We start from the raw sequence: 25,881 nt of genomic DNA, 5'->3' as shown, positions 1-25,881 counted from the left end.
AGGACTGCAAAGAAGGATCTATTCTATCCCCCCTAGGAAGGGAGTTCTAGACTCTAGGGGCAGCCACTGAGAAAGGACCTCCTCACCAGTTGTGTCGTGAAGGTGGAGAGATAGAAAGACGGGTCTATCTTGAGAGTCTTGGGGATTGGTCAGGCTGGTATGTGGAGATATAGTATGTTCAATCGCTAGTACCTCAACCATATAGGGATTTATAGGTCAAAACTATAAATGTCTCTCAGTATAAGAAGAAGAGACATTTTATAGCATGGAAAGTGGGGAAAGTTGGGTATGATTATATGACCACAGGTATGAAGAAGGATGGTGTAGTGGTTTGAAAGTTAGACAGACTCTGGGGACCAGGGTTCAAATCCTGGCTTATCCATGTAAATCCATGTGCCCTTAGACAAGTCACACTCACACAGCCTTAGGGGAAGGCAATGGCAAACTCCCTCTGAAGAAACTTGCTAAGAAAACCCTATTATAGGTTGACTTTACAGTCATCATAAATTGGAAATGACTTCAAGGCACACAACAAGAAGAATATTCCCATGCCTGCCTAGGAGTAGATGTTAAACCATTTGGGGCTGTGTACATCACCTACCAGTTTCTAAGTAATCATTAGGGGTGAGGTGGGGCTGTGAGGCCCTGGACTTTAGTTTCAGTTTTAGCCCTACCTCCAGGAAATTCTATTCCATCTCTTCTCTCCAGTTTTCCCCTTCTTTTTTTCCTACATCAGTCACTTAGCATTCTGTGTCCACTTTGAACATTCTTTGTCCATCTTTGGACCATTGTGGAGTGAGTTCTTTTCAGTTTCATCTGGGTTGGTACTTGAACAAAGGTTTCCCCCAGCTTGTTGCTATTTCCTCTTTTTGTGTGTGAACAATGCTATTTTGGCATTTTCTATTTCCGTATCTGGTGCAAATCTCTAGGAATAAAATCTCTGTCCTTAATGTTACTAGTGACTTGGCCTTCCAGTCCAGCTACATAGGAGGAGAATTGAGGTTTTCAGGTTTGATTCCTAAAAACATGTTTAGAATACATAAGAGAACCTTAATTGAAGAAGATAAGTATCAGAATGTCTATATTTCTTAGCATAAGCAATAACCAGAAATCTACAATTTACTTTTATTTATTTATTGTATTTATCAGTGGAGTTATCATATATATGTTCTCCTTTACCCAGTACTGCACTGACCAAGACCTGATGAGCTTCAGAAAGATTGCTGTATCTGTCTTCAATCCGCAGCCTTTTTAATATGACTTACAAGATAAAGACTTCTCAGAATTCATGGGAAGAAAAGGTGTTATTAATGAATGCTGTAGGAATCAAGAGGATACAACAACAGAAGTTGTTGTTGTTACTGTTGTTGTTGTTGTTGTTGTTGTTGTGTGTCTTCAATTTGTTTCCAACTTATGGTGACCTTAAGGTGAACCTATCATGCGTTTTTCTTGGCAAGATTTGTTCAAAGGGGGTTTGCCATTGTCATCCTCTGATGCTAAGAAAGTGTATCTTGCCTAGGGTCTCCCAGTAGATTTCATGGCCAAGTGGGGATTTGAACCCTGTTCTCCAAGGTCAAAATCCAATGCTCAAACCACCACAACATACTGGCTGTCACCTACACATGACCAAAGTCTACAGAGCATGTTTAAATAATGTTCAATTAGATATATATTAGTAAACTATTAACTGATTCACACACTGCACAGTTTGATTGTATTAACAAAAACATAATGCAAAATGCAGGTCCATATGCAAATACTGACTTGAAATAATCCACTCAATTTTAGAGTACAAGAAAAAAAAAAGAGAATCCTATTTCTTTAGAAAAGGCAAGAAATTCTTTAATAATTACTCAGGGTGAGGATATCTTTTAGTTGTGGCAGAACCATACCATCCAGCATTTCACAAATGAGTATTGGGACAAGTGTGACCTAGTAACATCATGGTCAAGATGGCAAAAGTTATTAAGAAGGCAGAACACACAATCTAGGAGAGATTCCAGAAGTTTGCTTTTGGTTGAGCCTCTTGGGAAGGGCAGGATTACATCCACTGATGTTTCTCTCTGCTCAGTTAATTGAATGCAAACTACTTTTGCACTTTGAACTCAGTTTGGAATAATTGAAATAAACTGAGAATAAATGGAGAAAGTAGGAGGAGAAAGAAACTGGAACATTTTAAAATTAGCTGAAAAAGAGGGATGACAGAAAATTAATTGAGGCTGTGCTTGCCAACTCAGGACAGTTGTACTACCATTCTTCCTCCCACACACCTTTTCCCTAAGTAATTGTGTTGGCAGTTTGTAACCTCTATCATATCCTGGGACTAATGTCATTCTGTAAGGAAAATGGGACTCAGCACATACACACAGAATCATAGAATCGTAGAATCGTAGAGTTGGAAGAGACCACAAGGGCTATCCAGCCCAACCCCAAATCTGCCATACATGAAATCTAAATCAAAGCATCCCAACAGATGGCCATCCAGCCTCTGTTTAAAGACCTCCAAGGAAGGAGACTCCACTACACTCTGAAGGAGTGTGTTCCACTGTCGAACAGCCCTTACACATGAACAGATGGAGAATATTCTAACAATATTCTGAGAGAATTCATTTTTCTAAGACCATGAGACAAAAAATAAAAATCATAGACATTTTCTCAGAAAAAAAAGAATGCTGATTAATTTTGGCTCAGTGCTACCAAAGAATTGTAAATGACTGTCCTATTGTTGTGCCCTCAAACCATTTTTTCAGAGAACAATTTTGCCAGATTGAGTTCCAGTGAGCAACATTTACTCCTTCTTCTGAGGAGTGTTTCAAAGCTGAGCCTGCAAAGGAGAGGGAATAGAGCCTTGGTGAATGTGTGTATGTGAGAGGAAATTGGCATTGCTCCAAGAAGGTCATCTAAATAAATCATCGCTAATGAGACTTCTGCCATTAAAAATAAAATATCATTGCCTTATCACTGTGCAATTTCTTACTAAATTAGTTTTCACATATGGCATCAGCTCCAATCTCTTTCTATCATCGTTGATGCATTGTGATAATAAAGAAGGGGGCATGAAAACAGCATGAGCATCAGTAATCAGTAGGTGTATACAACATTCACAAGGGCTGCATCTGCACTACAGAAATAATCCAGTTTGACACCACTTTAACTGCAATGGCTAAATGCTATGGAATTCTGGGAATTGTAGATTGTTGTGGCACCAGAGTTCTCTGACAGAGAAAGCTAAATGTTTCACAAGAAGGAAACAGCCACAGGAAACAAAGACAGGGAGGAGACCACAAGATGTAAAGGCCAGTCCAAGAATTAGAAATCCAAGTAGTTCAAAGAGAACATACACCATCTTCATCAATGGTTGTCTGAAACAAGAATCCCCAGACACACACGCGCTTGAGATTGGCACATCAGGTGTTTAACTACTTGACAATAACAGCAGCAACAACAACAACAACAACAACAACATCTCTCCTCAAGGCTTAAGATCGGGTACAACCAATTAAAATCCAAAACACAATTAAAAAGTCATAATATAAAATTGATTGGATAGAGGTGCCAGATGAGATTTGTCTTTAATGTTCTAAATTCAGTCTTCACAACAGGTTTTGGCTCTTCCTGCACTCCTGTTTGGCTTGACAACTCTTGGCAAAGGAAATCAATGTCCACCTGCTCTGGCTGACATGGGGACTCATTGAGCAGAGGCTCTGCAACAGTTGTGAGTGCATGTGACTGCTCAGTATCTGGACCCAAAGACCTCTTCTCTGAGTCTGATTTCTCAGGGTAAAATGTGTCAGCATACACCTTCATCCAGCCAGCCTGGGCATATGTTAATCCAATACCAGTATCCACTTTATGATCTTTTTCTTTTTTTCAATTTGGGAAAAGACCAGTCTGGACCACAATATTTTTTTCAGACTTTTATCATATGTCAGCATAATGTTAATATGGATGGAAGAAGCTGAAAACACCTAGTCTGTCCTCAAAGTAGTAAACTAGCCTCCTGACTCTCCTTCCTTAAATTTTTGGTGCATACATCTATTAGAGTAAACCTCAGTGACACAATTTTAGAAATGTGCATCACAGGCTGCATTCCAGTCCAATCTGACAACACTTTAACTGCCATGGTTCCATGCTATGGAATTCTGGGAAGTGTAGTTTGTTGTGGCACCAGAGCCACTGGATTATTTCTGCAGTGCAGATGCAGCCACAGTCTGAAGGATACTTTGTAGAGATGAGAACACCAGAGGTATATATTATTTTTCCATTTGTTTTTCTCTATCATGGAGTTAATGAGAATCATGAAAATGCAAGAGGCAAAGGAGGGGGAAGCCACCTGACTGACCCAGCACTAGCTAATAACATTCTCAGAATCAGCATACTGTGAAACCATCATGCAGCTTTGGGAACTAGTATTGGTCTATAAAGGCATGCAGATCATTGTAATATTGGCATTGATTCCCCCCACTACCACCTTCCTGTTTCTTTTTTTACTTGAGCTTCAATATGATAAATTGCAGGTTCATTATTGTTCAAAGTAAATGAGTAAAATCAATACCTGACTTAATTTCAAGGTTGAAAAACTTTAGACATTGCCAAATTGTGGAAATCTATGAAATATTGAGATTGTGATATTGAATGTTGATGTTGTTTGAGTAAATTTAAAACTTGAATCTACTTTGACTCAAACCTGACAAGTTCTGCAAATGATTGAGTGTCCCTACACACTTGTGTGTGTGAAAACACTGGATTTATGATGACATAGAACATCAAATGCACTGCTGGTTCTAATGTTCCTTTACAATCCTCTAATAACAGTCATCTTCATCCTTACTTAGCTTTTTTTCCCCAGAAAGATCTACACTGGAAAATAAACATTGGATAATGTTAAGGGAGGTCAAGGCAATATTGAAAAACCATTAAAAATGTCCACTTTTATAAGAATTAATTGTCACATAATTAATTAAATTTTAAATATACTTCCAGAAGTCACTGGTTTTGAAGTCCATCTACTGTTGCTACACAGACAGGCCAAAATAAAGTTGCTTTGGGTCACTTTGGAGGAATGCTGTTTAAATGACACATGTATCTTAAGAGGCCAGAAGCCACGCCAAATCTGCACTCCAGTACTAAGGACTGGAGTGCAGCTTTTGTACAGCTTCTGGCTTCTTAGGATGCATGCATCATTTAAACAACATACCTCTAAAGTGACCTGAAGCAGCTTTATTTTGGCCTCTTTGTTCAGGCCCAATGATATGCATAATACTTTACTTTCCAATATGATTTTTAGTAATTTTGTACTGATGTTAATCAGACACTGTGTTTAGAAAAAAATGTGCTAAATAAATAGCCACTTTTCTGGCACAGAGACCCTCTGGAAATTTTATCAGCCCATCCCAACAAAAATAAAAGTGACTTTCATATTATTTTTTTTAAAAAAATCCAGGTTTTGCACCTGGCATCCAGTTAGTGACATATACCAGAATAACATTGGAGTATATCTATTTTTGGTCATTGCAAAAGGAAGAAATTCTCTGTCTCTTTGACCCAATGATCCTCAACCCCATCAAAATCCACCTGTCTGATTATTTGTGTCCTCTTGTTGGCTGGTGGATAGAAGAGAAGCCTCAGATTCTATGCCTATAGCCAGATGCACAATAGTTAATGCTTCTTCTGGGACCTCCTAAGCATTCTCCTTAGGCTGCAGAAAATGACCTCATTATTTTGCATTTGATTGTAGTCACATAGACATATACTTTTTTCTGGCCCTGGTAGCCACCAGCTACTAATGGAAGTAGAAGGAGAACTGCAGAAGTAAAAGAGTGCTATGGAAGGGCAGATAGGAGAGAGGAAAGGTGGTATACTTCCTCCTGGGTGGAACCTGACACTACAGGGTGTATCACACAGCTAAATAAAGTGCCTTACCTCTGCCAAATTCAATTTGAATTCGGGATACATATGGATTTTATCGCATACGTTTTTGCCTCCAACACCACTGTGCACATGCATCCCAGGTAACTTCTGGCCAGAATCCAAGTTCAGCAGGCCAATTTTCAAAGCAGGGAAGAATAACATTGTTATTGTTCTCATACTGTAATTCCCTTTTATGTGGAGAATGCCACTTGTAAAGTCTAAAAGGAAACCAGTATGGAAAAGGTACCATATAATTTTTCGTTGTTGTTGTTGTTGTTGTTGTTGTTGTTGTGTGCCTTCAAGTCATTTCTGACTCATGGTGACCCTAAGTCAAACCTATCATGGGATTTTCTTAGCAAGATCTGTTCAATAAAAGTGTGCCATTGCCATTGCCATTGCCATCTTCTGAGGCTGAGAGTGTGTGATTTTATTTTTTATCATTGCCAAAGTGGGATTGGAACCCTGAAGTCCAACACTCAAATCACTACACCACAGCTCTTCAAAAGCTATAATGAAGTTGCTTCCTTCCACCCCTAAGCAGGTAAACATTGGTTTAATGCTGACTGCCAGTTCCCAAACATGAGTTTGCAATCCCAGTCCACGAAAGACCTGGATATGTGCAGTTAATAACAAGTTGTGTGATAGTTCATAGGCAGGCAGCCGACTTCTCCTATTGGGTGTGACTGAATATGGAAGGGAGGCTTTATAACTTTTACTGAATTTTATTATGAAGTAGTAACAGCAGTGGTACTAGTGTGCTACTTTGGCATTGTCTTGAACTAGCCCAAGATATTTTGCCACCCAAAGTGGTGTTAGAAGCATCAATATACACACACAACCATGTTAAAGCATAAAGTACACAAAATGAGTATGAATTTGTAGTGGCTGTATTCATCCCACAATCACCAAAGCCATTTCTTCTCATCGTTATTATTACTGCAAGTTTTCTCATATGGTAATAATTGTGTAGTACTGCAATTTATGTAACACAGGTTCTGGGTTGTGCTTTTTCTTCTCCAATGACAATGTGACTTATAAAACAACACAGACATTTTTGTTTAGTATTAACTGGACAGTGTTGACCAAAGGCACTCTATTACCTCACAGCTCCAACACATATGATAGAAATTTCCCTTTGGGAAAATTCTGAAATTGTGTAAAGCATTTTATTGCTAAATTTTGTCCAAAAATCTCAACTATTTTCTCTCTGTCTCTCTCTCCTCATCCCTCCACCCCTAAGACTAGTTTATGCATGTATTGTTTCTTTTATCAATTAATTTGCCAGATCACCCCACTCAGTCATCTGGCAGGATTTTAAATCTTAATTTCCTAAATTAAAAAAAAAGAAGAAGCCCTTAATTGGTCATCTTTCTTCATAACAGAAAACAGCATTCAAGATGAGCTTCAGATGGCTTGGAATAATTAAGGCCAGGCTTCAATTTTACAAATGCTAAAATTACTCTGATGATTTTATACACTTAGATTAAAATGAAGTGCAGTAGCCTGCCCTGTTGGGACATGCCCAAAGTGAACGTTTCTCTCAGATACAATTTTCATGCCATTTATACCCAACCTACCATTTATACACTACTTATATATAAGCTATCTATATGTTTGTTTTACCAATAAGCTATTACAAAATTCAAAATGAACAAGGAAAACAAGGGGGAATGTGGCAAAAGACTTTAAAAATGAGAGAGAGGACATAAAACATGGCACTAGGAAGATTATTTGTATATGCACATATAAGTACATAGATATATAAGAAATTGAGGTCATTCTGTCAAATATTGGGAAAGAATTTTGTGACACATATGTGAAGAATGTAACTATTGGCAAAGGACATACAGGTACAAAGTACTATGCTATAAATGTATGATAGTGCTGGCAAACTATATAATCTGCTCTCACCCCACATGCTATACAACTTTTAAATGTTTGAGATAAGGTATTTATAATATTAGTGTCTGGAGGTGTCCATGGCTGCATCCACACTTCAGATATAATCCTGTTTGATACTCCTCAACTGCTATGGTTCAATGCTATAGAATTCTGAGAACTGTAGTTTTGTGAGTCACTTAACCTTCTGTGTCAGAAAGCTTTGAGTCCACAACAAATTACAATTCACAGAATTCCATACCACTGAGCCATGGCAATTAAAGGGGTGTCAAAGTGGGATATTTCTGCAGTGAGAATGCAGCTTCCACCAAGCGTGATCAGAATATATTCTAGGTTTTATTTCAGACTCTAAAGGACCTACCTCTCTAAGGTGCTGAAACTATTTGAGGGATAAGTTTATAAGGTTCAAAACCTTGGATAGCTCCTTTAAATTCCAAAATAGAACTCACTCAGGGTGGGTTCACTACACCTTTGATATGGAATCCATGGTCCATCCCAACTCATGATTTTAAACATTTGATTCACTTTAGCAAAAGCAACAGCAAGTACATTTCTATATCAGTTATCAGTGCACTTAATCACTCCCTTAGCAGTTTAAAATATGTAAGCTAATTGCCCCCAACAAGCTGGGTATTCATTTTAGTGACCTCAGAAGGATGCAGGCCTGAGCTGAGCTTGAGCCCCTGGCTAGTATTGAACTCACAACCTTATGGATTGTAAGTGAATGGCTGCAGTACAGTCATTTAACCATTGTGCCACCAGCGCTCCTTTCCTCCTTGGACAGGAAGTATGTCTCTGTAAAAACTGTTCTTACTGCTGCTGCTGCTACTACACTTGTGATTATTTGCCAAAACTGCAAAATATATTATCCCTTTTCCTAGTAGCAATTAGTCACCATACTAATTAAATTTGAATTGAAAAGTTGGAAATTTTAATCATCTCTTAGTTGTAATTGGATACTGATGTATATTCAAGCTAAATTAGTGCACAGAGTTTTGCTCCAAACCATGATTGCCACTATTGTCAGTCCACAAGGGCAAAACACTCTTCACTCATAAATGATGTATATTATTAAAGGAAACTTCTCAGATGCATTACACACTCTCCCTTGCCTCATCTACTGTAGCTGATTAGAATTTCAATAATAATATTTCTCCTGTCCTGAAATAAATTATATGAATGTGTGTTTGTGCATCCTCCATTTATGTCTAATTAATCATTCTGGGACACCAAGTTCTAGGAGCAGCAAAGTCAACCTCATCCATAAGAAGCACTAAAAGCAAGGCACATTTATTATGCTTAACTGCTTAAATTATAAAAAGGGCACGTTTACAGCTCAATGGGAATTTGTGTGTTATGTTTGCAAGTAAGTGCTTCCCTGATTGACTAAGGCACCATCTTAAGTTCTTTAAGGGATAGCAGGTTTCTGTTGCTGAGTCACTCCCATTAAAAAAAAAAGTTAATTAAGCTTTTGACCTGTTGTACTACTTCATAGTTGAGACAAAGAAGGCATGGCTTAACTTCTTGTAGGAATGTGACTTCTGTTTTAGGCCAAACTTTCTTAACAGATTAATGACAAATTTTCTTAACAGATTAATGCAAAACTTCCATTTAGGGGAAATAGCACCCATCTATTATTACCTCCTAAATCCCCATGAATTCAAATGGCAGGTCTGAGTTTAGTGATTTTGACACAAAATGGCTGCAACTAAACAGTTATTAAGCCAAAATGAATTGCCAATCCTAGATACCATATATCTGCAAATTAAAAATAGACATACTTCATTTATAATGTCTATAGAAATATGCTTGTAAATGCCTAGTTAATGATTTGGTGCCTATTTGGCTACTACTGTAGGTATCTCTTTAAATCAGAGCATGGGTGTAAATTGTTTTGCAAAGCCAGTACACATTGTGGGTCTTAATTCCAAGAAATGGCAGCTTTGGGACACAGAGGTCTCTTCCTGACTAATATTGTCCCCCATCTGCTTTTCCATTTGCAATTGTGCATCCAAATGCATATGCATACAATTCCCATGTAGAACAGTTTAAAGTAGCTTCCACACAAAGAGGGAGAGAAAGAATGGATTATGAAAAGAGCTTATAAAACTCTTAAAAGACCATATCAACAAGAGGCCTAATTATAAAAGAGTCCTACAGAGTGTCACACAATCTATGACCTTAAGGAAAACTAAGAAGTTGGTAGTCACAAATAATGAGCTATTTTTAATTCATTACTTTCCTTGATATATAATGTACAGCTACATCATGTGAGAACTAAAACCTTTACAAGGGATAATTTTACTCTGTTTGCCATGTGCTTGTATCTTTTTGTTGCTCTTGTTAGCTGTCCTCAACTTGATCCCATCTCCAAGAACCTGTATCCTCCAATGCTCTCCTTGAGTTGCAAATTCAAGCTCATGACCTCCCTGATTGAGTCCATCAATCTAGCATGTGGTCTTTCTCTCCTTCTTCTACTCTCTACCTTCCCTAGCATATTTGATTTTCTTTCTGTCTACTTTGTTTACTATTCTGTATTGTAATTTTACAGAAAAGTTCTTTACCATAACTTTTTATTTACCACTATATTTGCAGGGTGTGACTTACTTCATATGGTGTAAGAGGAACATCACATGATTGAGATGCTGGATCATAATGTGCGTCAAGCTAGTGAATGAAAGACCTTACAATTTCCTAAAAACATGTTATTACTTTATAAATTTTCAATTAGTAATGACTTCAACAACTTTTAAGAAACGGGAATCTAAATTTTACTTTTTTGAAATTCATAACTCTATCAGTAACAAACTGGTTCGGAGCCCTTAGAAATGTAACTAGAACATTAGTTTTTAAAAATAACTTCCCAAATTCTGAGAAAAGGCTAAAGAGCTCTGTGTTGCAAATATGACTGAATGCAAACATTTGAAAGATTAGCAAGAAATCTTTCAAAGCTTTCCCAGAGATAAAGTTGTCTTTCTTATGTTTTCATTCTAAGTAGTTAGGGAACTTTGACTGTACACAAGAATTTAACTCCTGAATTTGATATCTGAATATTAATATTTTCAGTGGTTTTGGCATCTAAGTAAAGATCTAAAGAACTTCAGAATATACGAGGATCTCCATTTCCAAATTTTGAATTACTGCTTAGGTTTTACTAAGTATGCATATTACACAGGTCTCACTCATTTTGCCTATTTCCAGATGTATTTGCCTGAGGAAGGCTGAACTATACCAACAATACCTGGCATTCAGTGTTTCAGTTACATATTTGTAACCTAGAGTTATGGATCTGTAACTGTTTTGCATTCAGTAAGACTATGTAGTCTTACTACATAAATGCCACCTCAACCCTTCTTCACTGCCAGAAACCTCACTGGATGAAGGAGGTCATTTAGGCCTCCGACTGGGGCACAAGGAGGAGACTGTGACAATCAGAAGCAGGACTCCTGTCGCAAGTCCTTGTCACAGCTTTACTCACTAGTGGGAGAGGAACTGAAACATCATCATCCTTGCACCCCAATCCTTCACTCAAGTTGGCTGCTGGCTTTTAAGATGGTCTGGGGACAGGATGGGTCAGGAGATGTTACTTAGTTATGCATAAGTGAGTAGCCAATGTAGAATATCAGTGAATATCTATAGAACTTGATCTGAGGGCCTCTCTTTCTTTTTAGTTGCAAGTAAACTGTAGGTGCATCAATCGACCATGTGAAGAGTTGAAGCAGTAACACAATACCCTCACAATCTCTTCTATCATGCCCTCAATTTTTCCTTAGATATGAAGGACTATGGAAAGAACAAGTTCAAAACATTGCTTATCTTTTCTCATCTCTCCATGGGTTATAGGTGAGTGGGAGGAGCAACTGAAGGGGAGGGCAAAGCAATTTGAGACAAAGGAAAATTGGCTACAACTGGCTACAATTGCCTCAATACCCAAATCCCTATTCAGACTTTTTTTTTAATCAAAAGAAAAAGCCCTGTTCATGCAGTCCTCTTTACATGATCTCAAATTCTATTTTTTCAGTATTTCCATTACAGTTGGCCCTCGATATTGGCAGGGATTTAGTTCTAGACCCCCTTGTGGAAACCAAAAATGGTGTGATCTCAAGTCCCATTAGCATCAATGGATGCCGATGCGCACATTGCTGTGCTGCCATAAATGATAATGGGGCTGGACCATCTGTGGATGCTCTACTAACCCATGGATGGCTAGCCCACTGTTATGAAGGGATGAGTGTATATGAATAGACTTCATGCATAGCACAAGTTCTCTCTTTCACACTATTGCTTAACACTTTAAGAGATAAACAATGGAGTGAGTGGGGACAGCTTGTTATCTATGGTCATGACTTTATTTCATCTTCTTTTTGAACAGGAATAGGGATAAAATCAACTGGAAATCCAAACAGGGAATTTTTACATCACCTGTAGTTTGATCCTTAATGTTTGAATATTTAGATAGGAAACTGGTACATTCTATCCCACTGAAGAGAAGTCATTTATTATTTGTTTTAATAGTCATGTACATGAGGAATCTACTCCAGACAATCTTGATTGCCTGGCAAAAAGCGGGATAGAAATAAAAAAATTATTTTATTTTATTATTTTTTTATGTTTTTTCCAGACTGATTAGTCTGCACTTTCTAAACTGTTGATGAGTGGGGCATAATTTGTATGCTGCAGTCCACTCACCGACTGTATGTATGCATCAGGGAGGGGAGTGTACACTTTTAAAATATGTGTAAAAAGCTCTTTAAACCATAAATGGAAGAATTAGTTCAATATCTGTATACAGCAGAAAAGACGTTCGTAAACATGTACACATATTTTTGGAAAGGGAAGAAAATAAATAATAAATAAAACTAATATGCAAAGGGTTCTTGTAGCACCTTGGAGATTAACTGAAAGAAAGAAGTTGGTAGCATGGGCTTTCATAGACTTGAGCCTACGTCCTTAGTATGCACCTGAGGAAGGAGGTTCAAGTCTATGAAAGCGCATGCTACCAACTTCTTTTTTTTCAGTTAGTCTCAAAGGTGCTACAAGATCCCTTTGCATACTGATTTGCCAGGTTTACATGGCTATGTTTTTAAATAAAAATTAAATAAGGAATAGAAGAGATTATTTATTTATTTAGAGTATTTATACCCGCTCTTCAGCCACAAAGGCTCTCAGAGTGGCTTACAAGTGGTTAATGATGTAATTGTAATTTATTTACGGTCTTTGACCAAAACAAAACAGTTAATTAAACAGTTCCCTGCCTTCAAGCTTTACAGTGGACCCTTGTTATACGCTGGGGTTTGGTTCCAAGATCCCCCGTGTATAACAAAATCCGTGTATGCTCAAGTCCCATTAAATATAATGGCATAGCAAAATGGTGTCCCTTATAAAAAATGGAAAATCAAGGTAAATTTATACTTTTTTAGAACATTTTCAAACCGTGTATGCTTGAATCCGTGTATAAAAAATCCGTGTATAAGAAGGGCCGACTGTACAATCTAAAAAGACATGACACAAAAGGAGACGAGAATGGCAGTGGGAAAGGGGATCAGGTCCAGCAGTTCTTCTCTCCCTCTATAGCCTGGACCAATAGAACAAATGAAGGAAATCCACCAGTGCAGACTTGACAGAAGTGTACACCCATGGTTTCTGATTCTTTCTTATGTTTACTGCATCTATGGCTTCACATTCTAGAAAGAGAATATGGGATAAGAGAATTTGAGTTTTGGCATGGAACAGAATGATCTGTAAACATTAGAAGCTGCCCATCTGTATTCATTTCCATGAAGTCTTTGCAGGGCAATGATGTTTGAGTACCAACAATGCCCTGTGGTTGCATCAATAGTCTGGACTCATTAAGAATGATATTGTTTAATGGCAGTGGTGACAGAAAGTGCCTTCCAGATGACTGAGTCTTTGTAGGTCAGTTCTCTTCAAATTAGCTCTCCTCCTCAAGGACTATTATCTTAAACTGCAGGTGATATAACCAGTACTGCCAGCTACTAGGCCACATTTCAATAATCCAATTATGAATATTGTACAGGATTTAATATCCTAAAAATCACAGTCTGAGAGGCATAAAATGAAGGACATAAATAGTATACACTTCCCCTAATCACAGCTACCCATGTTAATCTTTTTCATGGTCCTAATAGTCCTTTCCCCCCCCCCCCTTAGGATGACTCCTTAAATGTTATAGAGTAATAGCTACCTTTTCCCATAATATAAGTAGTCTTTTTTAACATTTTAAATATATCTTTATAGCTACCTTTTCCCCAGCTACCTTTTCCCATGATTTCAGAATAAAAACCACCCACTAAAGTAATCATAGAAATACTGCATAGTCACAGGGTTTCCACAGGGTTTAGGAGCATGAACTTCTTTGCTCATTTCAGTGGCAGCTTGTGAGTCCAAATTAGTGCAGTGGCAAATCTATTCTGAAATATAATCTGTACTTTAAAGGTAAATACCATACCAATTTGGGAGAAAGGCTTCAGCATTTTGGATAGTACTTTCAAAGTTCAGATTCAACTACCACAAATTAGGCAAAGGAGGTCTATAGTTTTTTGTGGGCTTTTCGGGCTTTTCAGATTCTCTGCCAGCCACAGATGCTGGCGAAACATCAGGAATGAACTCTTATAGAACATGGCCACATAGCCTGAAAAACCCACAAAAAACTATGGATGCCGGCCATGAAAGCCTTCGACTTCACGAAGGAGGTCTGTTCAGCTGCCAATCCCCTCCTACCAGTGTGTGAGGCTGGGACAATCAGAAATAGGACTTCATTGCAATTCCTTGTCATACCAGAAATAGCTTGCAAAAGGTTGTTGAAAAGGTCATCCTCCTTGCATTCCTAGCAGCTAAACAGACTCTCTCTATCCAATCTGGGTGCTAGTTGATGGGGTAGGTTGACAGTCTGAGCCAGGAAACATTACTTAGCTTAGGAGCAGCCAAAGGCCATAACCTGTTGGGATTTTTGACTAGAAAACAGACCATATTCTGAACATCTCATACCTCTTGTGAAAATCATTGGAGGCTCCCCAGTTTTTGCTCATCATATTAAAGAAACAACCATGGTTCTTTGGAATGGTTACATGGATTACTGATTACTAATTAGGATGGAATACCTTTCAGCATTTGTGGTCTAAATACTGAGTTGTGACCGCCTAGATTCTGCCTTGCACATTGCTGATTGCTGGTAGGAGTGTGCTGGATGTGTTATCCTTCAGCACCTTGTTCACCACCATCAGAGAATTTCAGAGTGGTTACAAGCAATTAAATATCATACTGTAAAATATACTTTCAGTCCAGCTGACTAGATTTTCAGTTAGGGTTCGGGATCAGATTAGGAAATATAACATAGCCATAGCATTGTGACTTTCTATCTGATGATTGTGACTATGGAAACTGGACTAAATGAACCCAATTTACTTCATTTTTCCAGCCATCCTGAAATGAATGCACGTATTTAATGTATAGTATATTTATTTGGTTTGTTGTAAACACTCTGAAGTTCCCTTAAGCCAGCAGTATGAGAGCAATTTCAGTAGCATGGAATCTTACTGCAGAGCCATTATCGTGATCACCTGGACAGAGAAAATTAATAGCAGTTGGCCACATGCACATACCCACACTTTTTAAATGTAGGATCTTCAGAATAAGATCATCCTTTGCCTTCCAAGATGCACATGAAGATGATCTCAATTTCTGCCAAACACCAATAGATGCTACTTTCTATATACCCATGTGCAAAGGCAAATTTCATTGCAAAACCAAAGTTATTCATTTTCTTGTCTCTGCTAAAACTCATTTCCATTCCTAAAAAATGTGTTTCTCAAATGGTTTTCCATAGCAGACTTAAAATAAATAAATAAAAGGATTTAATAAAGTGAATCTTGGAAGCAAAAGATGTTCATCAGTGGCATTTCATTCTCAGGGTCAAAGTCTTCCAAAACAAAACCTCCTGGAGCTATGGATTGAGCAATCCCATGCACATGCAGTATATTTCCAGGTATAGGCCTTTAGGCCATCACATTTCAGTGATGTTTGTTTTGGTTTGTTCCACTTCTCTTTACCGTCACAGGATTTATGAGAAAATTTTTGCATTTATGTGGTACACTGCAGGAATAGCTCCCTTGGCTTTCCCACTCTCCTCTTTACTGAAATGCATTTCACAAAGTAATTCACATAGCTAAGGTCATAGTTTCCCAATTCTTGGAGAGCAATATAAACCATGATACTATGATAGCACTGCTGCAGCACATTAACATAATATTCCACTCAGGTGGTAATAAAAGGCAAAGTAATCACTATATATAGAGGTAATTACTGAAACTATGACTGGCAACCTGTTAGTGAGTTGTTGTTAACTGCCCTTGAGTCATCCCCCGACTCAAGGCAATCCTGTGGATAAGACATCTCCAAGACCCCTCGTCCTCCACTGTTCTTCTCAGGTCCTCTAAATTCAGGACCATAGTCACTCTGGTTGACTCTATCCATCTGGAGTGCAGTCTTCCTCTTTTTATATTGCCCTTCACCTTTCTTAGCATTATGTTCTTTTCCAGTGGGCCATGCCATCTCACAATGTGGCCAAAGTATGATAGCTTCAGTTTTGTCATCTTGATTTCCAAGAAGAGTTCAGGCTTGGTCTGTTCAAGAACCCTTTTGTGTATCTTTCTGGTTGTTCACAGTATTCTCAGCACTCTTTTCCAGTGCCCCATCTCAAATGAGTTTTCTTTCTGTCATTTTTCATCACTGTCTAACTCTGACATCCATACATGGTGATGGGGAGTACAGTGGTTTGGACAATTCTGACTTTAGTGCTCAGTTGTGTATCTTTACATTTTAGGATCTTAATAAATAAATAATATTTTTTTATTTCTATCCCGCTTTTTGCCAAGCAATCAAAGTGGCATACAACAAGTTAAAATGGATCCATATATATATAATGCCCCCCCCCAAAAAAAACAAGGTTAAACAGTATAAGATTAAAACTACATATTAAAATCCAACTAATCCAAATAATAATAATCATGGGCAGAGTTCAATAGATGGGAAGTCTTATTCATGGCCGAATATTTTGTTCCAGGAAGGCCTGCCGGAAGAGATCCGTCTTAATGGCTTTTTTAAAGCTCTCTAGACTGGTAATTTGATGGATCTCATCCGGCAGGCCATTCCATAAGTTGGGAGCAGCTGCAGAAAATGTCCTCTGGTCTTTAAGGGCTGTAGTAAATTCTTCCCAGAGGACCCTTCCCATTCCTAGTCTTGTTCTTATTTCTTGACTGCAATCTCTATTCTGATCAATGTTTGATCCAATGTATGGGAAGTTTTTATTTCAATTTCCTCATTATCTAGGCTGAATTTATGAAGATCCTCCATGATAATTATTTTTTGTTTTCTTTATGTGAATTATAATGGTATAATTCTAACTTAAACTATTATAATCTGATTTTTTGGTCATTCTGGTCATTAGAATTCTTTACAACAATCAAAATTTCCCCAAGCCACCATTTAAGCAACACAGCATGCTCCAATGACCATTTTCTTGTAGCTGGTGTGATGTAAAAACATCATCTTCAAGGACCTCCTGAGTACCCCAGAGGTCCCTGTGGATTCCTTTTACAGCATGAAAATAACTAAATACATCTCCATTGAACCCTCAGCTCTCCAATGATACTGAAAGGGCTGTGTTGGTGAGGGCTGCACATCTTAAATGGTGGGTTGGAGGTACCACTGGGAAATAACTACAGAGACATAGCTGTGCACCAAATATATGTGTCCCACTGAAGGATCTCAGACTTTCTTTTAGAAATATCTTGGTTCATCTCTTGATGTGCATTTTAGGAGCAGGCCAATTGGTGAGGGAACACTGCAGTAAGAGCAGAAAGAATAGCTTCCACAACACACCACTGCAAACATATCTGTGTGTGAAGGGCAGAGGATTATCACAGGAGGACATGAGGAAGACTTCTTGACTTTTACTATTCATTTAAAATAAAGTATCTAGAACACGCATGGGCATCTTCTGTAGGACTGGGGACCATTTTTCAGTTTGGTCAAATGCCTGAGGGTCATCTACCCAAGGAGTACTTCCCTCTCTCTCTTCCTATACAAATGAAATAAAAAACCTAAAGTAATATTTACAACCCAGGGTATTTTGCTGCCCTTTATTTCAATATGCATTTAATGTAGTTTTCAATGACTTCATAAAACTCTAGATTTTTACTAAGATTCCCCCCCCCCCCACACACACACACACACCATCTCTCACACAAAATAGTTCTCTTTTAGAATAAAATGTGCCCACTATGCAGTGCAGAATGTGCCTGCAAAATTTATCTGGAGATTCAGCTTTAGAGTTCCCATTAACTTTAACATGACATTCCATTAACATTATATGAGCTTGATGTATTGCAGTCAGTCTTGGCACGGGATTATTACAGGAAGCTGCATGTACTAACTAATGCAAAGAGAGCTTCAGGCAGACTTCCATAACCATGTGGAAAATCTAGAAGTGGTGAGTGGTGAGGGGCAGCAACTGGAAACAGTATAGCCCAAGGATGCATATCTTAAATTCCCTATGATCCTTTTAAAAAGAATTTTCCATCATCTTATGTGCCTGGATAATAGTCCCATCAGGGTGTCTACCATGCCATCAGTCCCTGATTACTTTAAGAACTGGTATAAGATCTACTGAGGCTTTTTAACTTAATCACTGTTTACACAACCTTTTGCACTAGGATTTAAATGTCTAAAATCATGGTGGGCCTTGTGGTAAGGAAGGGTTTGGGTGTGCTCTGGGAGGAATAATGATAAAAGTGGTGGTTTTATGTATGTAGTTGCAAATGTAAAAAAATGCAGTATCAGGATTTTTGCAAATGCAGTCCATATGTTTTGAAATGGTTAGAGATTGTACATTTGGTTAGAAGTCAAAAGCAATGACACAGTATGTCACAGGAGGATTATTCAAATTGCTCAGTCTGAGTATGCTGGCTATAGGTCTCTTGTATATTAATTTGAAGAATCTGGCATTCTAGATTCACAACCAGAGCCAACATCAGAGTTCACCACAGTTAGTCACATTGCAAAAGTTGTGAGGTTCATTCACCATAGCCCATCACCAAACCTGCCAATACCATCCCCACCACCACCATCTGAGACACTTTTTGGACTGCAGCTCCAAAAGTCTACTGTCATGCAAGGCTAATAACTAAAGAATTCTTGCAGAATTGGAGTTGTTGTCCAAAAGAGTAACTTTCCCAAGCTCTGCAAATAGACAGGCAGGCAATCACTCACTTCTCATCCCTGGGAGTGTTTATCTAGTAGTAGAATGGAGAGGAACTGAACATTCAGAAAAGTAACAGGGAACAGTCTCTTGGACTCATCCCAAATGCAGTGATCAATGCACAAGACATTGTATGTATTCAACTCAGCACTAAAGACTAGTCTTTTCTGAAAGGCCTATCCAAATTATTTTTAAATTGTGTTTTTAAAAGTATATATTGATGGATTTAAATATGTATTGGTTTCAAAGGCTGTTTTAACTCATGTGTTGTGTTTTTTCTTGTTCTTTCCCACTTCAACCTGCAGGGAGAGGCAGATAAGAACTAATAATAGTTGTTGTTGTTACTACTAGTAGTAGTAGTATTCACGGTCAATGGGCAAAATGTCAGGATAGCTGATGGTAGCAATGTATGAAAACTAAAGTTTAGAAAAGCTACTTTTTGGATTACAGTGGCAACCAGGTAGTGAGATATGGGAAGCAATAATCCAGCATTTATTTCTTCCAGGCTTGGGGCAGGATACTCAAAAATAGCAGCAATAAAAGGCACTACAGTGCACATGGCAGAATATATGTCAGTGGTGGGCAGAACCACACTGGCAGCACTATGCTGAAGATCACTAAAATTTGGCCCAGCCTAGTCCATGTCTCAACAGTAGGCTAGAAAATACTTGAAAGCTGGGCATTACTTTTTGATGGGTTAACATCACAAGCAGGCTGATGGATGGAACATTTTGATATCAGACACAAAAGCACAAACCCCCTTCTGGTTTGGCAAGCCAGTGTATTCCAAAGAAAGCTAAAATGCCATTGGCAGAACTTTGAAAATAATCATTTTGTCTGTAAGCTTTTCCAGTGAGCCAATCAGAGACAGAATAAGAACCCTTAGACATGATTCTCATCTGCCTTTGTCTAATGTATATCCTTGAGCTTTAGACTGAAGTTTGTAATTTCAGTACAAATCCACCCAGATACAGATCTCAGTACAAGGCCGAGGTTAGAATAATTTATATGCATTCCATGTTTACTGTTACCATCAGTGACCTCCCTAGCTGGCAGCTACCTTGTGGAAATCAGTCCATACTGAAATATTTCCTGTATGTGTGGAGGAACACCACACACATCTTTACTGGTAGGAAAAATAAGCAGTAAGAAAAAACATTGGCAAAGTATGAGCCTTGCTTTGAAAGAGTTGTCTCAAACAGGAAAGGTTTGCTTTTCTCACACCAAGTCCTATTTTCCCTCAAGTAAAGGGTGGAGTACAGCACAAACTACAAAATTTGAGAAGTAACTTTAAAAAAGTTGTCCCCAACAGATTTTTCACTTACACAATGAAAAGTATAAATGACAAATCCTCCCATTTTCCTGCCTTACTTCTTTTGGTGTCTGTGTGTGTGTGTGCCATCAAGTGATTTGTCACCTTAACAGCTGAAATAATCCAGTTTGAGAGTGCTTTAACTGACCTCACTCAGTGCTAGGGAATTCTGGGAATTTTAGTTTATTGTGGCACCAGAGGTCTCTGACAGACAATGATAAATGTCTCACAAAACTAACATTCTCAGAATTCCCTAGCATTGAGCCAGGACAGTTAAAGCAGTCTCAGACTAGATTATTTCTGCAGTGTGTTTTGGAGCTTAATTTGTCATATTGCTCCTCCCAAGCAGTGGTGTCCCTGGGCGATGTGGTGTACAGACCCGGGGGGAGCAGGTGACTGCCTTCTGGGCCCTGCATGGCCATGGCCATGTGGGACTTGAAGGTGAGGGGGGAGGTGACAGCCTTCCAGGTCCCACACAGCAACACAGGACTCAGAAGGCTGTGGAACTGCTGAGAGGGCTGAGTGCATCCCCCACCTTGCTGTCCAACCATGGCAATAAATAATAATAATAATAATAATAATAATAATAATAATAATAATAAATTTTATTTATATCCCACTATTATAAACATCCAATGCACAATACAATGAGATAAGAGAGTGCCCTTTTGGCCCCACCCCAAAGGCCCTGCCTCCAGAAGCCCCACCTCCCAGCACCGGGTGACCAACCCTATGCAGGGATGCCACTGCTCCCAAGGAGGAGGAGTCTGTTCTGGTTTGGTTTGTTTGTTGTTGTTTTGCCTGGATTTCTTTTATTGTTGTATATCCCTCAGGTTTTAATTTTCTTTAAAGAGAGAATAAATAGTGTATTTTTTTTAAAAAAAGATTAAAATCAAACATATAGCACAAGCATGCTGAACTCATCGTATCACTGACCTTGCTTGTTTTAAGTACTTGTCTTATTGTAACTATATGAAAATCTGTACTTACTGGAGTTTATTAAAGCATTTCAAAGAATTTTTATATAACTCAACCTCAGTGAATGGAGTGCTCCTCGTAATTAACTTCAGATTGCTGTTCAGAGGATATATGTTCATGCAACTTAATCAACACACATACACTATACAAATGTTCCTTTCCCAAAGGAATTGCATAATAGCTTTTGTATCAGGCTGCTAAACCGCACATCTCACACTCACATGCTTCACTGAAATGTATTTCAAAATGCCTGCCTTAATGATTAAAAGAAAGAAAGTGGAATGGTGTTTTTAGATCCAGTAATATGTTGTGCACAACAACTGCATATGAAAGTTAGTCTTCACAAAAGCACACTCTTTGAATATGCTTCAAATACTCTGAGGACCAGTTGGAGATTATATTTATGGGCATCAAAGGACCTTCTTCTTCAGTAACTCAATCATCATGAAAGGATTCAAGAGCACACAGCAATGAGAACCAGCATGTCCTCCTGGTAATTATATCACTACTATAAATGATCAAATGTTGCAAATGCATGCATTTACATTCCCTTTCATTATTAAATTGGAATCAGTGTCTGGCTGCAATCCACAATAATAAAAGCCTCCTGTTTTAATAACATAAAGAAAACCACAGGGCTGGGATACATACATGCATCGTTAGCAAAGATAAAACTCAAGTTAAAAATTCTCTCCTGTTTGCTTCTAAAGATTTTCCACTTCTGTATCTTCAACTTGGTTTTCAGATTTAATTTGTCAGGGTGAAATCTAGTTTGGGGTCTGATTCTAGAGAAATAGTTTTGAATTTTTCAAGAGGTTTTTGTATAGACAAATTGTACAGCAGTGCAATTGCAAAAGTATTCAGCAGCACACTTGCAATCAATGGGGAAAGAAAAAGTGTGCAATTCACCAAGTGTCTGAAGGATCTTCCAGTGTGGGGTACTTCCCCCCTCCCCCCTCTACTTTCAATGGGGAAAGAAAAAGTGTGCAATTCACCAAGTGTCCAAAGGATCTTCCAGTGTGGGGTACTTCCCCCCTCCCCCCTCTACTTTCCTCATTCCAATAAACCATTTTCACACTGCATCCTCTTTCCATATCCTATCACTCATGAAGTCATCATCACCCTTCTGGGAAAGTTCTAAAATCATATCTACAAATTTAGAATGCTTCTTATTTTAACACCTTTAAGGAAATATATATGCACAGAATTCTAATTCATAAGTTTTGAAATCCACGTTTCTTATCTAAATTGAAATGGGGAGGAGGGGGTCTCAGCATTCATGTCCAGGAAGAATTGCACAGCAAAACTGTTCTGTGCCATTTTTCCGTACCCTGAACAGTTATACAAAAAAATGTTTAGACCTAAACCAAATTATAATGGTATTCATTTCTCACAAAGATGGCCTGTCTGGATGCTTGAAGAAGGTCCCTGCTCTGTCCAAACTGAGCAACAAATTCCTTGTGGGGAAAATAATGCATTTCAGCAAGTGTTCATTTCTAGTCTTTCACAAAGTGCTTGCCAATGGAGAAGATAGTACTTTCACAAAGCACTTGTCAATGCAGGTAGAAGATAATGTATTCCATACTGTGGATTATTTGACATTTGCTTCTTGTATTGCTGCTGAAGTAAAGTATAGTCACTGCCTAGGGTACACAAGAATGATCCACTAGGGATATGTGCACAGTGATGGTCCACTTCTTGCCATAAAGCACATGTGCAGCATCTTCTACTTCATGTAAGGCTGAGAATGGATGGTTGGATCCAGAAATCAAAGTCTTGGCATATCAAGATCTAGACTGACTGGACCCAAATAGAGGGTCGGGTATTTTGGCAAGGGCAAATCCAAAAACAGGATCAAAGGCAATCTAGGATTAAAAACTGGATTGGACAAAGTGCAGCCCTTGATATGCTGCTAGACTCAAATTTCCTGCACCCCTCACCATTAACTAAATTGGCTAGCACTGCTGAGAATAGCAGACCAACATCATCCTGTAGTAGTGCAACACCATCATCTGGACTGCCATTTTTGATCACCCCTGCTCTAACTCAAGGGGATTATTATGCAGTATGAACCATAAAGTACATGTCAATATAATCATAGCCAAAACCTAATACCAGATGTTTTCCCAGCCTAGATGTCATGTACATAGATTCTAACTCTGAGACTGAAGCAGTGGATCTGCTGGAACCTGCTGCTGAGATTCCAGAGCCACATGTCTCAGAGACAGACCAGCTGTAGCAGAGAGTCCTGCCCATTCAGACATAGAAGACCACATACCCTTACCTACTTTTACCAAATGGAAACAACGAAGGAGAGCTTGAGGAGATCTCAGAGGATTTATAAGAAGCAGCAATTAGTTAAGCAGCAGCTGTGTTGAGCTGCTGATCTATTCATCCCCAGCCCTGCCCTCCAGGAGTTGTCAGAGATTATCTGGCCTACCTGGCTCCCTTTCGTGTTCCTGAACTATGTGCTCAGCCTGGACTATGTTTGTTGTCTCTGAATGCTATGTACCAAACCTGGACATTACTGAACTCTGTTTGGGATCTAAGGCTTGTATTCATTAAAGTAACGTAAGTGCTGACATGTAAGCTGTTCTGTGACTACTTGCTCATTAGCTGCTGGTTATCAGCTGTGTAGCAATCAACATTTGTCTGGTTGCCCACATTGTGTTTGGGACACTAACTGTCCCAAACACTTACATGCCTGAGCTCCCAGACCATCACTCAGAGCTCAGTGGCAAGCCACTGAAGGCATTCTGGTAGAAAACCTAGTTGTAGGAGGGCCTTGTCCAGAAGACAGGAATGGAAATAAGTTTGCTGGGTCAAGCCTATCCCAGGCCCTGAGCTATCAGAGCCAAAACCCTAAGCCTGTGAAGGATTCCTTGTGATGTCACAGTATATTGGCCCTGATTGCAGTGGTGACACCCAGGGGCAATTACACAGTGTATGTCTCTCTAATAAAAAAAACCCACCTGATCTAGCAAATGAGGAATACACTCATCACACATTTTATAGTAGTGGTCTCACCTTGGGATTCTTCCACCTTGCCATGTGAAGATAAGAAGAAGGGCCAGGGCCTGAGATTTGCTAATCCTAGATGGGAATCAGGTGACAGATATTGCTGGACTGCAGATGCAACCCATGAGGCATCTTCTTCTGTTAATGGACATAACTTAGCCTGAAGCTAGCAGTTGGCTCAGGAGCTCTTGAATCCTTTTATGATGATTGAGTTACTGAAGAAGAAGGTCCTTTGATGCCCATAAATATAATCTCCAACTGGTCCTCAGAACATTTGAAGGATATTCAAAGAGTGTGCTTTTGTGGAGACTAGCTTTTGTATGCAGTTGTTGTGTGCAACGTATTACTGTATCTAAAACAACATCCCACTATCTTTCTTTTAATCATTAAGGCAGGCATTTTGAAATACATTTCAGTGAAGCATGTGAGTGTGAGATGTGTGGTTTAGCAGCCTGATACAAAAGCTATTATGCAATTCCTTTGGGAAAGGAACATTTTGAGAGAGAGAGAGAGAGAGAGAGAGAGAGTGAGTTTGTGTGTTGATTAAGCTGCATGAACATATATCCTCTGAACAGCAATCAGAGCTCCACATGTCTCAGGGAGAAAGAGGAGATCTGCATCCATCCTCTCCAAGTACATGGGATCTTCTTGCACAGGATATGGGTCCCTCCACCTGGTCTACCCCATCATGTGTTCTGGATGGAAACCCCCAGATCTCCTTCAAAGAGTATTTCTCTAGCAGGGACATGACAAGCACAGTGCTGCCCTTCTGGTTATTTGCCAAGTGTGTGTGTGCCAGGGGAATGAACCATGGTTCTATGAAATATGTATTTTAATGCCACTATTAAGAAGTCATCTATAGTTCTGGGAGGTGGTGTTTCCCATCCCATGTTAGTGTGGTGGTAAATCTGTTCTGAGTTTTATTCCAGATTTTGAAAGGAGGTATCCAAGATGTTGAACTCTTCAATAAATTAAACCCCAGAGTGGATTCACGGATCCACCAATACAGAAGCCACCAACTTCCATTGGCACACAGCACTGTCCAGCCACCTCTCAGCAAAGGATTTGTCTACAGAAAGAAAAAGGATTACCACATGGCAGATAAAGGAAGCAATATTTTAACTCCTGTTCATTAAGCCCCACAAAGATCTCTAAAATCATGTCATTGTCATGCAGTTCAGCTGGAAAGCCTACAACAGATATTCTTCCTATTATTTGAGAACATCATCTGTAGGAATGTTCAAGCCCATCTGTCACCCAGCCTCTGGCAGCATCTACCAGCACATTTGAAAATGTTACACACCAAAATATAGTCAAAAGGAGCAATGTATGTACATCCATATGGAAACCAAATGGGTTCTGAGGAATGAAGAAAAGCTGTGAAGGCATGAATGTTACTTTGAAAGCTAGCAAACCTCATTTTGAAAAATACATAGCAACTACTTTATAGATTTAAAACAAATTCTTGGATTTCTCTGGACATAGC

The sequence above is a fragment of the Sceloporus occidentalis genome, unplaced genomic scaffold (assembly GCF_023333645.1).
Source record: "Sceloporus occidentalis isolate IW3139 unplaced genomic scaffold, rSceOcc1.0.p SCAF_5, whole genome shotgun sequence".
NCBI lineage: Eukaryota > Metazoa > Chordata > Lepidosauria > Squamata > Phrynosomatidae > Sceloporus > Sceloporus occidentalis.
Note: the sequence above shows the minus strand (reverse complement) of the source record.